The sequence below is a fragment of the Lithobates pipiens genome, unplaced genomic scaffold (assembly GCF_037356315.1).
Source record: "Lithobates pipiens isolate NorthernLeopardFrog02 unplaced genomic scaffold, aLitPip1_a1.2 Scaffold_19, whole genome shotgun sequence".
NCBI lineage: Eukaryota > Metazoa > Chordata > Amphibia > Anura > Ranidae > Lithobates > Lithobates pipiens.
The window spans coordinates 119,372,633-119,388,725 of NW_027507764.1; positions in this window are offsets into that span (position 1 = coordinate 119,372,633).

The following is a 16,093-nucleotide window of genomic DNA, read 5'->3' on the forward strand; positions in this document are numbered from 1 at the left end:
TTTGCCCCCTTCCTCATTTCCTGTTCCTTTGCATGTTTGTCACACTTAAGTGTTTCGGAACATCAAACCAATTTAAACAATAGTCAAGGACAACACAAGTGAACACAAAATGCAATTTGTAAATGAAGGTGTTTATTATTAAAGGTGAAAAAAAATCCAAACCATCATGGCCCTGTGTGAAAAAGTGATTGCCCCCTAAACCTAATAACTGGTTGGGCCACCCTTAGCAGCAACAACTGCAACCAAGCGTTTGCGATAACGCGCAATGAGGCTTTTACAGCGTCCTGGAGGAATTTTGGCCCACTCATCTTTGCAGAATTGTCCTAATTCAGTTACATTAGAGGGTTTTCGAGCATGAACGGCCTTTTTAAGGTCATACCACAACATCTCAATAGGATTCAGGTCAGGACTTTGGCTAGGCCACTCCAAAGTCTTCATTTTGTTTTTCTTCAGCCATTCGGTGGTGGACTTGCTGGTGTGTTTAGGATCATTGTCCTGCTGCAGAACCCAAGTTCGTTTCAGCTTGAGTACACGAACAGATGGTCGGACATTCTCCTTCAGGATCTCTTGGTAGACAGCAGAATTCATAGTTCCTTTTATCACGGCAAGTCTTCCAGGTCCTGAAGCAGCAAAACAGCCCCAGACCATCACACTACCACCACTATATTTTACTGTTGGTATAATGTTCTTTTTATGAAATGCAGTGTTCCTTCTACGCCAGATATACTTGGACACACACCTTCCAAAGAGTTCCACTTTTGTCTCATTGGTCCACAGAATGTTGTCCCAAAAGTCTTGGGGATCATCAAGATGTGTTGTGGAGAAATTGAGACGAGCTTTGATGTTCTTTTTTGCTCAGCAGTGGTTTTCTCCTTGGAACTCTGCCATGCAGGCCATTTTTGCCCAGTCTTTTCCTGATGGTGGAGGCATGAACGCTGACCTTAACTGAGGCAAGTGAGGCCTGCAGTTCCTTGGACGTTGTTGTGGGGTCTTTTGTGACCTCTTGGATGAGTCGTCGCTGCGCTCTTGGGGTAATTTTGGGCGGCCGGCCACTCCTGGGAAGGTTCACCACTGTTCCATGTCTTTGCCATTTGTGGATAATGGCTCTCACTGTGGTTCGCTGGATTCCCAAAGCTTTGGAAATGGCTTTATAACCCTTTCCAGACTGATAGATCTCAATTATTTTCTTTCTCAATTGTTCCTGAATTTCTTTGGGTCTCGGCATGATGTGTAGCTTTTAAGGATCTTCTGGTGGACCTTACTGTGTCAAGCAGCTCCTATTTAAGTGATGCCTTGATTGTGAACAGGTGTGGCAATAATCAGGCCTGGGTGTGGCTAGAGAAATTGAACTCAGGTGTGGACAACCACAGTTATAGTATGTTTTAACAAGGGGGGCAATCACTTTTTCACACAGGGCCATGATGGTTTGGATTTTTTTTCACCTTTAATAATAAACACCTTCATTTACAAATTGCATTTTGTGTTTACTTGTGTTGTCCTTGACTATTGTTTAACCACTTAACAACCGCCCATTGCCGATTAACGGCATCAGGGCGGTTGTTTAACTCTAAGAGGCCGTTAATTAACGGCCTCCTAGAATTCTGCTCTCGCGCGCCCCCTGGGGCGCGCACACGAGAGCATCCGTGACCGCTGGGTCCAGTGGACCCGGCGCATCACGAATCGCTCATCGCGGCCGTTTACCACGTGATCGCTCCGTCAAATGACGGAGTGATCACTTGTAAACAAGCCGGCGTCATGTTATGACGCCGGTTCCTCCCTCCCCCTCTCTGTACCGATCGGTACAGCGGAGGGGGAAGAGATCGGTGTCAGCAGCGATGTGGGCTGCATCTGCAGTGCCCACATCGCTGCTCACCGAAAATTAACCCCTCAAATCCCTGCAAATACTCTGCATTACTCTGCAATTCCCTGCAAATACTCTGCATTACTCTGCAATTCCCTGCAAATACTCTGCATTACTCTGCAATTCCCTGCAAATACTCTGCATTACTCTGCAATTCCCTGCAAATACTCTGCATTACTCTGCAATTCCCTGCAATTCCCTGCAAATACTCTGCATAACTCTGCAATTCCCTGCAAATACTCTGCATTACTCTGCAATTCCCTGCAAATACTCTGCAATTCCCTGCAAATACTCTGCATTGCCCTGCAACACTCTGCATTGCCCTGCAACACTCCGCAATGCCCTGCAACACTCCGCAATGCCCTGCAACACTCCGCAATGCCCTGCAACACTCCGCAATGCCCTGCAACACTCCGCAATGCCCTGCAACACTCCGCAATGCTCTGCAATACCCTGCAACACTCTGCAACACCCGCCGATACCCTGCAACACTCTGCAATGCTCTGCAACCCCCGCCGATACCCTGCAACACTCTGCAATGCTCTGCAACCCCCGCCGATACCCTGCAACACTCTGCAATGCTCTGCAACCCCCGCCGATACCCTGCAACACTCTGCAATGCTCTGCAACACCCGCCAATACCCTGCAACACTCTGCAATGCTCTGCAACACCCGCCAATACCCTGCAATGCTCTGCAACGCAGTACTCTGCAACACCATGCTCTGAGATACCCAGCCATAGTCGGTGATACCCTGCAATACCCAGCCATAGACATCTCCCGCCGCCCTCCGCCCTCCGGTGCTTCTACCGAATCGCTAATACGATCAAAGCCAGAATCTTTTTTTTTTTTCAGGCTTCCCAGCTTAGAGGTGAGATGTGGGTCTTATTGACCCCACATCTCACTGTAAAGAGGACCTGTCATGCCATATTCCTATTACAAGGGATGTTTACATTCCTTGTAATAGGAATAAAAGTGATCAAAAAAATTATTTTTGGGGAAAAAAATGTCAAACTAAAATAAATAAAGTAAAATGAACAATAAAAAAAAAATGTTTTTTTTAAAGCGCCCCTGTCCCCATGTGCTCGCATGCAGAAGCGAACGCATGCGTAAGTCCCGCCCACATATGAAAACGGTGTTCAAACCACACATGTGAGGTATCGCTGCAAACGTTAGAGCGAGAGAAATAATTCTAGCCCTAGACCTCCTCTGTAACTCAAAACATATAACCAGTAAAAAAAATGTAAATCGTCGCCTATGGGGATTTTTAAGTAGCGACGTTTGCCGCCATTCCACGAGCGTGTGCAATTTTGAAGAGTGACATATTAGGTATCTATTTACTCAGCGTAACTTCATCTTTCACATTATGCAAAAATTGGGCTAACTTTACTGTGTTTTTTTTTTTTTTAAGCACAAAACAGTTTTTTTTCCAAAAAAACATATATAATGTTTTGGAGTTCTATGTAATTTTCTAGCAAATAAATGATGATTTTTACATGTAGGAGAGAAATGTCAGAATTGTCCTGGGTGCTCCAGAACGCCTGATGGCGCTCCCTGCATGTTGGGCCTCTGTATGTGGCCACGCTGTGTAAAAGTCTCACACATGTGGTATCACCATACTCGGGAGTAATAGCAGAATGTGTTTTGGGGTGTAATTTGTGGTATGCATATGCTGTGTGTGAGAAATAACCTGATAATATGACAATTTTGTGAAAAAAAAAAAAAAAGTAAAAAGAATCTTGATTTTGCAAAGAATTGTGGGAAAAAATGACAACTTCAAAAAACTCATCATGCCTCTTACTAAATACCTTGGAATGTCTTCTTTCCAAAAAGGGGTCATTTGGGGGGTATTTGTACTTTTCTGGCATGTTAGGGTCTCAAGAATTGAAATAGGCCGTCAGTCCTTCAGGTGTGATCAATTTTCAGATATTGGCACCATAGCTTGTGGACTCTATAACTTTCACAAAGACCAAATAATATCCACCAATTTGTACTTATTTTTACCAAAGATATGTAGTAGTATAAATTTTGGCCAAAATTTATGAAGAAAAAATTTCTAATCTGCTAAATTTTCTAACAGAAACAAAGAAAAATTCGTTTTTTTACAGAATTTTCGGTATTTTTTCTTTTATAGCACAAAAAAAAAAAAACCCAGCGGTGATTAAATACCACCAAAAGAAAGCTCTATTTGTGTGAAAAAAAGGACAAAAATTTCATATAGGTCCAGTGTTGCATGACTGAGTAATTGTCATTCAAAATGCGAGAGCACCGAAAGCTGAAAATTGGTCTGGTTATTAAGGGTGTTTAAGTGCCCAGTGGTCAAGTGGTTAAATTGGTTTGATGTTCCGAAACACTTAAGTGTGACAAACATGCAAAGGAACAGGAAATGAGGAAGGGGGCAAACACTTTTTCACACCACTGTATATGTGATATGTGTAGGTCACCAACAGAGACATTATAATTTTAGTATCCGATGAGTTGATGAAATCGGTTATAAAGAAAATATATATGAAAGTATAAGGTTATTAGTAGAATTGTTTTAGGAACAATTAGTATTAAGTATTATTAGTATTAAGACAAACATATGATCATGATATGAATGTATAAGAATTTAACCTATGTTTAGATAAGCAAATATTGATTGGATACCCGAATTATACATGTATCCATATAGATAATAATTTTATGTGATATTGTTTGATATATATCTAACCTGTGTCCTTTCTAAATGGACTAAAGATTAATAGATATACATTGATATGCATATATATCACCATTTTATGCAAGTGATTAATCAATAATTATGCTAAGCGTATTTGATAGTATGTGGTTAGTAGAATTCCCAGTTTGAGAGATTATTTTCACTAAGGTACAAAAAAAATACACAATATAAAATTAAACATATCACTTATAGAGATAAACCACAAAACACATGTGAGACACCTGGTGGTTGAAGGTGTAATTACCTTAAAATCACGAGACTCCCGGGAAAGCGAACCATTACATGTTGCCTGCCAATGAGGAGGGAACACATACCCTCTGGGCAGAACTTAGTATAATTTTATGACCTTTTTGTTTAAGAGGATATTTATGAAACTAAAAAGATGGTCAGGAGGGAGCTGGGGGTAAAGAGCTCTGGGGGAAGCTTAGGGACCCCCCCCCTGAGAAGGGACACTGGAAGACTCCCAGACAACTGACACTCATGCACCATGCATGAATACACATTTTTACATTCATGAAGATCCATGCTCCTTGGAACTCAGAGGTCACACAAAGTAATTCCTCTCTAAGAGAATCTAGGTTGAAAGCCACGGCAGCCATCTTAAAATTCCTGGTAACCAACAATCCACACTAGTAGCCAATCGGAATGGGTAAATATACCATATTGATAAGTATATGTTTATCATCTATTCTATGTTCTCTTAAATATTGATTTTTTTGAATATTCTATTATTGAAAATATTTCTCCCGAATCAATAACCGCCTTTTAGATTTTTCTTCTAAATTCTTTTTGCATAGATGCCAATTTTATTGACAAACGAATGTCTAATTTATTTCACATTGTTAACCACTTACTTACCTGCAGTATAGTAACGGTTGGACGTGTGAAATACAGACATTCTGTTTAATTGTCATTTATCAAAAGGTTATTGATTCCACCGAGAAGTGATAATGGTGATGATTAAGTCCAAAGTACGACACTCCCATTTTGAGGGTGTTTCCATTAATTGTCAAATGATCAAGTAATGCAATCTGTATGTTAATTTCATGTAAATATTCGTTTTCTGTCAACCAATAAATGTAACTATTTTGTATGATCACTCGTCTCCGTGAATAAGTTTCACATGTATAGACTGTGTCATATAGATTGATTCTGTATCTTAAAAATATCTTCGTTAAAAATTACTTAATAAATATTGTGCGGGAAAATGTCCTTAAAAAGCACAACAATGTGTTTTGCTACTTTTCATGAAACAGATTTCCCAGCTGCAGCTTAACTAGGCTGACTGTATGGCAAATCAAAAAAAATGTGTGATTTGTGTAAAAGTGACTTTTCTGGTGCCTGCATGATAACATATGCATGGATTGTGCATATGCTGCCACAGATAGGCACCAGGAAAGGAAAATTACAGAGCGGTAAGTATTCACTTTTCCATTTTAGCGCAGTGGTTCTCAGCTTCGGTCTTTTAGTACCCCGACAGGACATGTTTTGTGAATTTCTCTTATGTAAAATAGCAGTCCAAAATACCAAGCCATTGACTGTGATTTAAAGCACCTGGGCAAGATGAAGGAAAACCTGCAAACATGGCCTGTTATGCTACGTACACACGATCAAACTATCCGTTGGAAAAGTCAAGGAGGACTTAGAAAGTAGTTTTGACTCAAAAACTGTCCGCCGGACTCACATTGCGGCGGACAATACAGCCGTGTGTGTGCTAGTCCGCCATACCTTTGAAATGAATGGACTTTCCCGCACGGAGAAAAGTCTGTTCATTTTGAGCGCAGCTCCAGGTAGACGGGACTAGTGAAGGAAGTCAATGTTGCCATATCGTCACCTGGTATGGATTTAAAGGGGAAGCCCTACGCCGAAAAAAACGGCATGGGGCTCCCCCCTAGGTCCATATCAGACCCTTATCCGAGCACGCAGCCGGGCTGGTCAGGAAAGGGGGTGGAGACGAGCGAGCGCCCCCTCCCCATCCTGAGCCTACCAGGCCGCGTGCCCTCAACATGGGGTGTGCTTTGGGGAAGGGGGGGCCGTGCAAGAAGAACCGAAGAGGGGGACAAGACCCCTGAAGTTGGAAGAAGACCCCCGGGCGGCAGCGACGAAGAAGAAAGCCGGGCTCCTCCGCTAGCGGAGGAGTCTGGCGAGAAGACCCCCCGAAACGGAAGAAGACCCCCGGAGCTGTGCAATAAATTATTTTAAACCCTTGTGTCTTGTGTTTTATTTACATTTTTTTCACAGGTGAATGGGTAGGGGTACATTGTACCCCATACTCATTCACATAGGGTGGGGGGCCGGTATCTGGGGGCCCCTTATTAAAGGGGGCTCCTGGATTTTCCGATAAGGCCCTCCTCCCGCAGACCCCAACAACCAACGGCCAGGGTTGTCGGGAAGAGGCCCTTGTCCTCATCAACATGGGGACAAGGTGCTTTGGGGTGGGGAGGCCACGCAGCCGCCCTTACCCAAAGCACCCCCATGTTGAGGGCATGTGACCTGGTACGGCTCGGGGGGTGCTCACTCGTCCCCACCCCCTTTCCTGACCGGCCGGGCTGCGTGCTCAGATAAGGATCTTATATGGACCTAGGGGGGACCCCACGCCGTTTTTTCAGCGTAGGGCTTCTCCTTTAAGTCCATACCAGGGGACGGGGCCAGCTATGCGTCAATCTCGCCTCCGAAGGTGGCGACATTGACTTCCTTCGCTAGTCCCTGCTACTTGGAGCCGCGTTCAAAATGAAGGGACTTTCCTCTGTGTGTGGGCAAGTCTGTTCATTTCAAAAAGTACAGCGGACTACCGCCATCGTCCAGTGTGTGGGCAGGTCCGCTCGTTCGGAAATTTGGCAGACTTTCCGGCGGTTTGTCCGCCAGACTAAGTCCGCTGGATAGTCTGATCGTGTGTACGTGGCATTAGGGGTATTTGAGGACAGGGTTGAAAAGCACTGATTTAGAGCACAATCTAGCTCAAGACAATCCTATTCTATTTTTGGACATTTGAGGGAAACCAAGTGAATGTTAGAACCCCTGTTTGTCTTTTTTAGGTTGGACTTTTGTCCCTTTTCTTTAAATTGGCTTCACTTCTTGTCACATTGCCAAACAGGAAGTGAGGGTAAAACCCTAACAATGTCTTTCCTTGGGGACACAGTCCCATTAGGCAAATTGCACTCTAGCACTTTGTTGTGTACACCCCAAATTATTAGGCATTTTGGGGTTTATTAAGGGCAAATCCACTCTACAATACAAGTGTACTCGCTGAAAATCTGAGGGGAAGCATTTTAACATTCAGTCATGTAGAAGCAAAGATGGTGTTTTTTTTATTTACCTTGCATGTCCCCCTCGGATCTCCAGCGACTGCACTTCCAGGTGCACATGTAGTACAAAGTGGATTTGCCTTTAGTAAATAAACCACAAAGTCCAAGATACTTAATAATTTGGGGTGTACAGAGCAAAATGCTAGAGTGCAATTTACCTAATGAGGAAACAATTTAGATTGACCTGTGTGTCCCCAAGGAAAAACATTGGTAGGGTTTTACCCTCGCTTCCTGTTTGGCTATGTGACAGGAAGTGAATAAATTTGAAGGAGAAAATAGCAAAATGTGGGAGGTGTCTTCACCCTATGAGGGATGCAGACATCCCCAAAAACTGCCAAGGCTTCTAATCCCTCTGCACTCTATCCCAAAGGAAAAAATAAGAAAGGATTTCATTGAGCTGAACTTTGCAAAGATACATTTCTAAGTTCAACTGTGATGCATGTCAATAGCCCATTTATACCTTGTTTAATAAAGAACAAAAGTTGCCTTTCACTATAAACACACAGTCCTGGAAATCTGCATCTGCTTTACTATTAAATTACATCCACTGTCTATGCGAGATGCATAAGTGCTGTGTGTGCATAGGTATGTGCCCATGGCGCATATCTGGTTCCTGGAAGCGACGGACAGCACAAAGGAATGACATCACGCCCTTACAGGAAGTTGCTTGTACTGCTGATAATTTATTGCCACCACCATGCCCTGCTCACTCTTCTCTGAGGAAGAGATGATCCTTATTTGCAAATTAAGAAAATTATTATTTTTTTAACATGGGGTGGTGTTTGTGTAGGTCCCTAACACACATTCAGACATATTAGGGCCAATTTAGACAGGATCCGATTTACCTACCAGCATGTTTTTAGAGTGTGAGAGGAAACCCACACAGGCACAGGGAGAACATGCAAACTCCAGGTAGATGGTGTCGCGGGCAGGATTCAAACCAGTGTGCTGAACCTTTTTGCTACTAGGTGAAAGTGCTAACCACTATATCACTGTGCTGCCCAAATATATATCTATAGATGTAGATTCTTGTGTCCACCAGCAGACAGAAGTTGGGTAGACGCCACACTACCAATTCTGGAGTTATAATAATGGACTAGCACAGGAGTCTTCACACTATGGCCCTTCAGTTGTTCAGGAGCTACAATTCCCATCATGCCAAGTCATGTCTGTGAATGTTAGAGTTTTACAATGCCTCGTGGGATGTGTAGTTCCGCAACAGCTGGAGAGCCATAGTTTGAAGATTCCTGATCACTCTAGCATGTCTTGAAAAATAAGGGGTTCTCAGATGCTTTGTATAATGCCCAAAAATATCAATAGGAAAATACAAATGGATCATGGCACGTCTGCATTCCAAATTTGGCACTTAAGATGGTTGTGCACTGTAATCTGATTGGCCAATCGCTGTACAACTCGATATTTCAGCAACATAGGTAATAGGAAGACGTACTTGACCAATTAATTCATATTATAGGAAATAAAACAGGCTCTTGCACTAAATATAACTTTTTTAAGATCTAACCGATTGCAATGCATGGTCATCTTTAAAGATCAAGATCGGAAAATATTAATTTATTGGGTTTAGAAACACTTCTCTGTTCTTTGTAATGTATTGAAAGATTTGGGTACAAATAGAAAAAAAAAAAAATTTCAAAGATATATTAGAAGTAATAGGAACACCTACTAATTGTCTAACAAGACACATTCAATGAGATTATATTAACCAATTGAACTGGACGTGCGCTATTATCAGTGAGAAAACTGCAGTTACCCTAGCACCAGTTGCAGTTTACATATTTATTATCATCTGCGTGCGCGGGTTTGCATGTTCAATCAATGACTTTTCTCACTCACCAATTAAGGTGTGAGTAGTGAGGAAGATGATCAAATAGAAAGATTTTGAGAAAGATGGATAGAATTTAAGAAATCTAGGAAATATACAGAAAAATTAGGTGAATAGATGATGAGGCGAGATAGGAAGAGGGGTGGAGACTTGGGGAGGAGGAGGAGTAGGTAAAGGAGTGAGTAGTAAAGGAGGGGAGAATGAGTGGGAAAATTGTAAAATGTACGTTAAATAAATGTGATTTTTACTCATTTTTGTATATGAAAATCAAATAGATAAAAAGTTAAATTAATAAAAGCCTTTACAGGTGATCAGTTTCTATTTTTAGTACAGTGTGAATTTTTAGATTTAGAAAATCTGTTGCGCCAAACATTCTGATATGAGAAAGAGGTATGTATAATAGCACAAGGACTGTAGGCAATACACACACCTAAACCCCAGTTTTTCAGATTAAGAACTGGTACTCAGAAAATTATTGTTTAAAGCCACGGATGCTATTTTCACCACCACTTTTCCTTTATACTAGCTAACAAATGAAGGAATTTTGGATGGAGAGTTTAGTGTAGTATAAAATGTTTGGGTTGTTAAGAAATACACTTTTTAGGCAGTTGGGAGCTATAGAAATCATAAGTGGCTGCAGATGAAATCACAAGAGTCATTTTAAGTAACATCAAATTACACAATAGCTTGTGCGGCAAACATATATATCACATATGATGAAAGATAACGGTGGGTAGATTATGGTAAAGAGGAAAGAATGCACCCGGGACTTTGAAAGCAGTTGTCAAACCAGATATAGAAATAGAAGATTATATAAAATCAGAGTATTTATTGTAATGTATTAAAATAGTGATAGTGGTCATAAGGAACAAAGGTAAGAACAAACAATTAGGCATACATGTAATATATATATATATAATATGCAGAGCTACAATCTGAGCATACAGTTAGTCTTGTAGTTGGAGGCCAAAAGGCCAAACCACAGGCAATTACACAGAAGATCCCAACATGTTTCAGAATATGATACATTTCTCCATGATGACCACTATCACTATTTTAATATATTACAATAAAACACTCTAATTTTATATACTCTTCTAATTCTATATCTAGTTTAACACCTGCTTTCAAAGTCCTGGGGGCAATTTTTTTCTCTTTTCTAGTACAGTTGGGATGTGGCAGTCAGTCTCCAGTGCCTTTACAACCACTTAGCTTGCTCTCCATGGTGGACAATGATGGGTGATAATGATGTCAGTGGACCATAATGGTGATGGATCACTGTGTTTAAAGATGGATTGTAGTGAGTGGAGATGGTATTGCTTGATACATTTTAGTTATAGCTGAAGATGATATTAGTGGGTCATGGTTCTGGATGATAATTATGATCAATAAAATGCAGTTTATTGTATCTGTTACATGGCTAACACATATACAATAAGCAACCACATTAAAATGCAAATTCATTTGAATTTGGTAAACAAGGCAGAGTAGAAAATATATTAAAAACAAATAAAATGAAGAGGAATAAAATGTCTGTGCCAATCAGACAGTCACCACTTTGTCTCATGAAATGTGTTTAAGCTGTAAATCAAAATCATTAACAGAAAGTCGTAAAATAGCCTACAAATACAGATGATATAGGATACTTATTTTATCTGTGCACCTACCATAATTCTCTGCAGAAGTAAGACAGAAAGAAAAATCTAATTATCAGCTTTATTATTACTGTACATAGCTTTATATTTAGAATAACATTTTTCAAAAGGTAATTAGGATGAAAATATTACAATTTGAAATGTTGTTATCACAAGGCACAGAATACATTGATCTTAAGACGTTCTTGAACTCTAAAAAAATTAAACTTCTTTTCCACAGCAGTTTGAAATTACTTTTATTGGATATTTCAAACTCTTAAATTGAAAAATGATTTTCATGTGCAGTTCCCAGTACTCAGACTTTATGTTCTTGTAACTCGATATTCTCTCTTTAGTGTGTGTATGTGTGTGTGTTTTGAGCACAAACACGGCAATATTTTATAAAAGTTGAAAATAAATGTTTTTTTCAACATAAAAAAAATAAACCAGCATGTCTATTTTGATGACCTCTAATATATTCTTTGCAAACCCCATACATAAAGAACAACTGAACTATGTCTTGAAGCTGTGCCCTAAAATTACAGGCAGAGGGCAAAGCACTAGTCGACAATGTTACCTGTAGTTTCCCTGTAGCTGACATTTCCCCATTACTGACTTACTATTAGGGATGGGCCGAACTAACCCCTGTATGGGTTGCACCAGAACTTTCGAACAGCGCAAAAGTTCGGACCCGAAAAACCAACCCCATTAAAGTCAATGGGACGCGAACGTCAAAAATCAAAAGTGCCCATGTTGAAGGCTTATATGCAAGTAATTGGGCATACAATGGTTATAGGGGTCCAGATCCTGCCCTGGGGGACATGTATCAATAAAAAAAAAGTTTTTGAAAACTTAATTTTCAAATGAGCAGTGATTTTTTAATTTTTAAAATGAAAGCATAAAAATGAAAAATTTCCAATATAGTGCCCTGGGGGTCCACTTAGTCTACTGTAAAGTGGCAGATCTGTACCATGCCTGGAATTGGCTGCAGCAATATTTGCATTTATAAAGCCAGAAACATTTAATTTTCCCGGCAACCTTCCTTTATTTTGCTCAGCAACAGCTGGGGAGCCAGTGTGTATGATGAGGCCACAGTGTAGTGCACTGGGAACAAGATTAGAGATTTTTTTAATACATTCTGGTGTCACTTTGACTTTTGATAGAAGTAACGGATGGGTAAAAATTGGTCTTTGGGTGTCGGCGGCACCTTTCCACCATAACCCTGTAGAGGTAAACTTGATGAAAGCAAGAATTGGCATTGCTGTAAAAAATTGCAATGATATTCACCTGTCGAACAGGTGCACAAAAATTGGTCTTTGGGCGTTGGTGACGCCTTCCCACCCTAACCCATATAGAGGTACTCTTGATGAAAACAAGAATTGGCCCTGCTGTAAAAAATTGCAATGATATGCACCTGTCAAATGGGTGCAGAAAAATTACTCTTTGGGTGTCGGGACACCTTCCCACCGTAACCCTATAGAGGTGCTCTTGATGAAGGCAAAAAATTTGCAATGATATGCATGCACCTATCAAGCAGGTGCAGTAAAATTACTTTTTGGGAGTCGGGGGCACCTTCCCATCATAACCCTATAGAGGTTCTCTTGATGAAGGCAAAAAAATTGCAATGATATGCCCCTGTTAAACAGGTGCTGAAAAATTGGTCTTATGTGTTAATTGTGCTCATGAAGCCTATACCAAAAACATTCTTCCAGATGAAATGATTGAACACCCTCAAAGCTAGGCAGCCTCTAAGTCCTGCAGAAATTCCGCATCCCAAAAACACGTAATCAGTGACATCGGCATCAGGGGCTTCATAGCTGGTAATCCAGGACTGATAAATTTTTTATAAAATTCAACCAGTTAACGGAGTCTGTGGACAGACACGTTCTGTTATCAGTAATGAAACCTCCTGCAGCACTGAATGCCCGTTCTGAAAGCACGCTGGATGCAGGGCAACCCAACAACTCAATAGTATACTAGGCAAGTTCTGGCCAGTGGTCTATTCTCATGACCCAGTAAGTTAGTGGATCGTCAGCTGGAAAGCTCTCCATCTCTGTTTTGACCCCAAGGTTATTGTCCAACATGTGATGCAGACACTGCCGATGGGATGTGGAAGCTGACAGCCCTGGGCAGCTGGTACTAAACAAATTCTGAAATGCCTCACTAAGACGGACACCTTCTCCAACGCTCCTCTCTTGACCATGATCATGACTGCAACATTATGGCGGACACATCGGACACTTTTGACACCATTTTGGGACCATTGTCATTTATACAGCGATCAGTACTATTATAAAAATGCACTGATTACTGTGTAAATGACAATGGCAGGGAAGGGGTTACACTAGGGGGCGATCAAGAAGTTTATTGTGTCCTAGAGAGGTGTTCTAACTGTAGGGGGGGGGGGGGTTCACTGTCATGACAACAATCACTGCTCCCGATGACAAGGAGCAATAGATCCCTGTCATGTCACTAGGCAGAATGGGTAAATGCCTTGTTTACATAGGCATCGCCCTGTTCTTCCACTCTGTGACACGATTGCGGGCCCCTGGTGGACATCGAGTCCAGGGAACCCGCGGGCATGGTCACGGAGAATGCAGCGGGCCCTTACTAGACATGTGCACACTGAAATATTTCGTTTCGGAATTTCGTTTGCGTCCGAAAAATACATTTATTTAGTTACTCCCGAAATTCTTTTTTATTTATTTCATTTTTCGTTAAAAATTCGTCCGAAAATCCAAATGAATTAAGGTTGAATCTGTCATTGAAGGCTTATGGTGTCTGTCGAATGTTCAAAGAAGATTTGACGGAGCAGCTGAACTGTATGACTCCATATAGTTTAGCTGCTCCGTCTAATCTTCTTAGAACATTCAACAGACACCATAAGCCAAAGATTTGACGTTTGTAGGTTTTTCGCTGCTTTGTTGAATCTTTGTGATTCATGTTGAATGTATATAGTTCAAACAGAAAATGGACTGGTGATAGTGATCACTGATCAGACAGGTAACAAGATAGGGTATATAGAATCTCAATCTATAATATAGAATCTATAATAATAAATCACCCCCCCCCCACAACACGGGCAGCCTCTGAGGATATCACAACACTAGCAACACTAGTATCACTATCAAGTTCACAACACTAACACAATAGCTGCAGATTATTATGAAAAAGTTAAGTTGAGCTGTAGCTTGCTTCAATATTGCTCTGCTTCTGTGCTTATGCTTAATTGCTAAATAATTTAGGTTCTCAGTCAGACGGACCAGCTAAAATTGACTGTCTTCTGAAATGATTCAGTGTCTGTGTCTCTCTCTGCTAGCAATCGTAAGTAAGTTGGCTGTACGTATGTGCTTAGTTCTAGCTATTTTACTGCTCCTCCTCTTTGGTTACAATCAGCCAATAACATTCATCATCATCGTTATTTTTATTTTACTTCCCCCACCCAATTCCAGCAGTAATCTTTTCTCTCTCTGTCGAATCTTTTCTCTCTCTGTCAAATCGTTTCTCTCTGTCGAATATTTTCTCTCTATGTAGAATAAGCCTGGACTAATAGAGTTAAGGTTAGGCACATTCGACTACAGGTTAGATAGACACAGATTGTTATTGTCAGTGTCATGTCGAATCTCCTATCTATATCGAACTGTTGTCACAACGAAAACGAAAATAAAGCATTTATTTATGTTGGATCTTTCGTTTTTGTATTCTGCACTTTCGTTAACGTTTATTAAAACAATAACAAAAATACCTGAAATTCTGAGGAAAATGCATTCGCACGAAAACAAATGCACATGTCTAGCACGTACCTGTACTCCCATTTGCCCAGCCATGCCATTGTGCCAACATACATCGTCGTGCGCTGGTCGGCTAGTGGTTAAACTGGCAGTAAGGCGCACAAAACTATATGGTGTTAAACTGGCAGTAACACACAGAAGTAAATGGCATTAAACTGGCAGTAATGCACACAGAACTATATGACGTTCAACTGGCAGTAACATACGCAAAACTATATGGTATTAAACTGGAAATAACGCACACAGAACTATATGGCATTAAACTGGCAGTAACGCACACAGAACTATGCGCGTTAAACTGGCAGTAATGCACACAAAACTGTATGGCATTAAACTGGCAGTAACACACGCAAAACTATATAATGTTAAACTAGCAGTAGCGCAATCAAATAGATGGTGTTGAACCGTCTAAACTGTCCCTACTCTACCTATACACTAATGTAAATTACTCACTGCACTACACTGAAATTATATGAGCTGTCCCTACTCTACACTAATGTATGTATGAACGACAAGGTCTCACTACACTACAGTGAAACTATCTGAGCTGTCCCTACTCTAGCTTCACACTATGCAAAGCTGAATGATGGTCCACACTACACTCACACTATCCCTAGACTGACACTAAACTAATATACACAGACAATTGAAGCAAAATAGCACAGTAGAGCACACTAACTAATAACACTGAACAGAGCCCTGTTCTATCTCTCGCCATGCTGAAATCACACTGAAAATGGCTGCCTTTGAAAGAATACTTTTATACTGTGGGGTGGGAATGAGCCATGATTGGATAAAGTCACGATGACAGTGTCCAATCATGACTCTGATAGTGCTCTGTGCCCTGATTGGCTGAAGCTTTCACTGCTTCAGCCAATCAGGGCTTGCAATGCTCTGTTCAGCACCCCAATGCATTGTGGTCGGTTCGGGAGGGACAG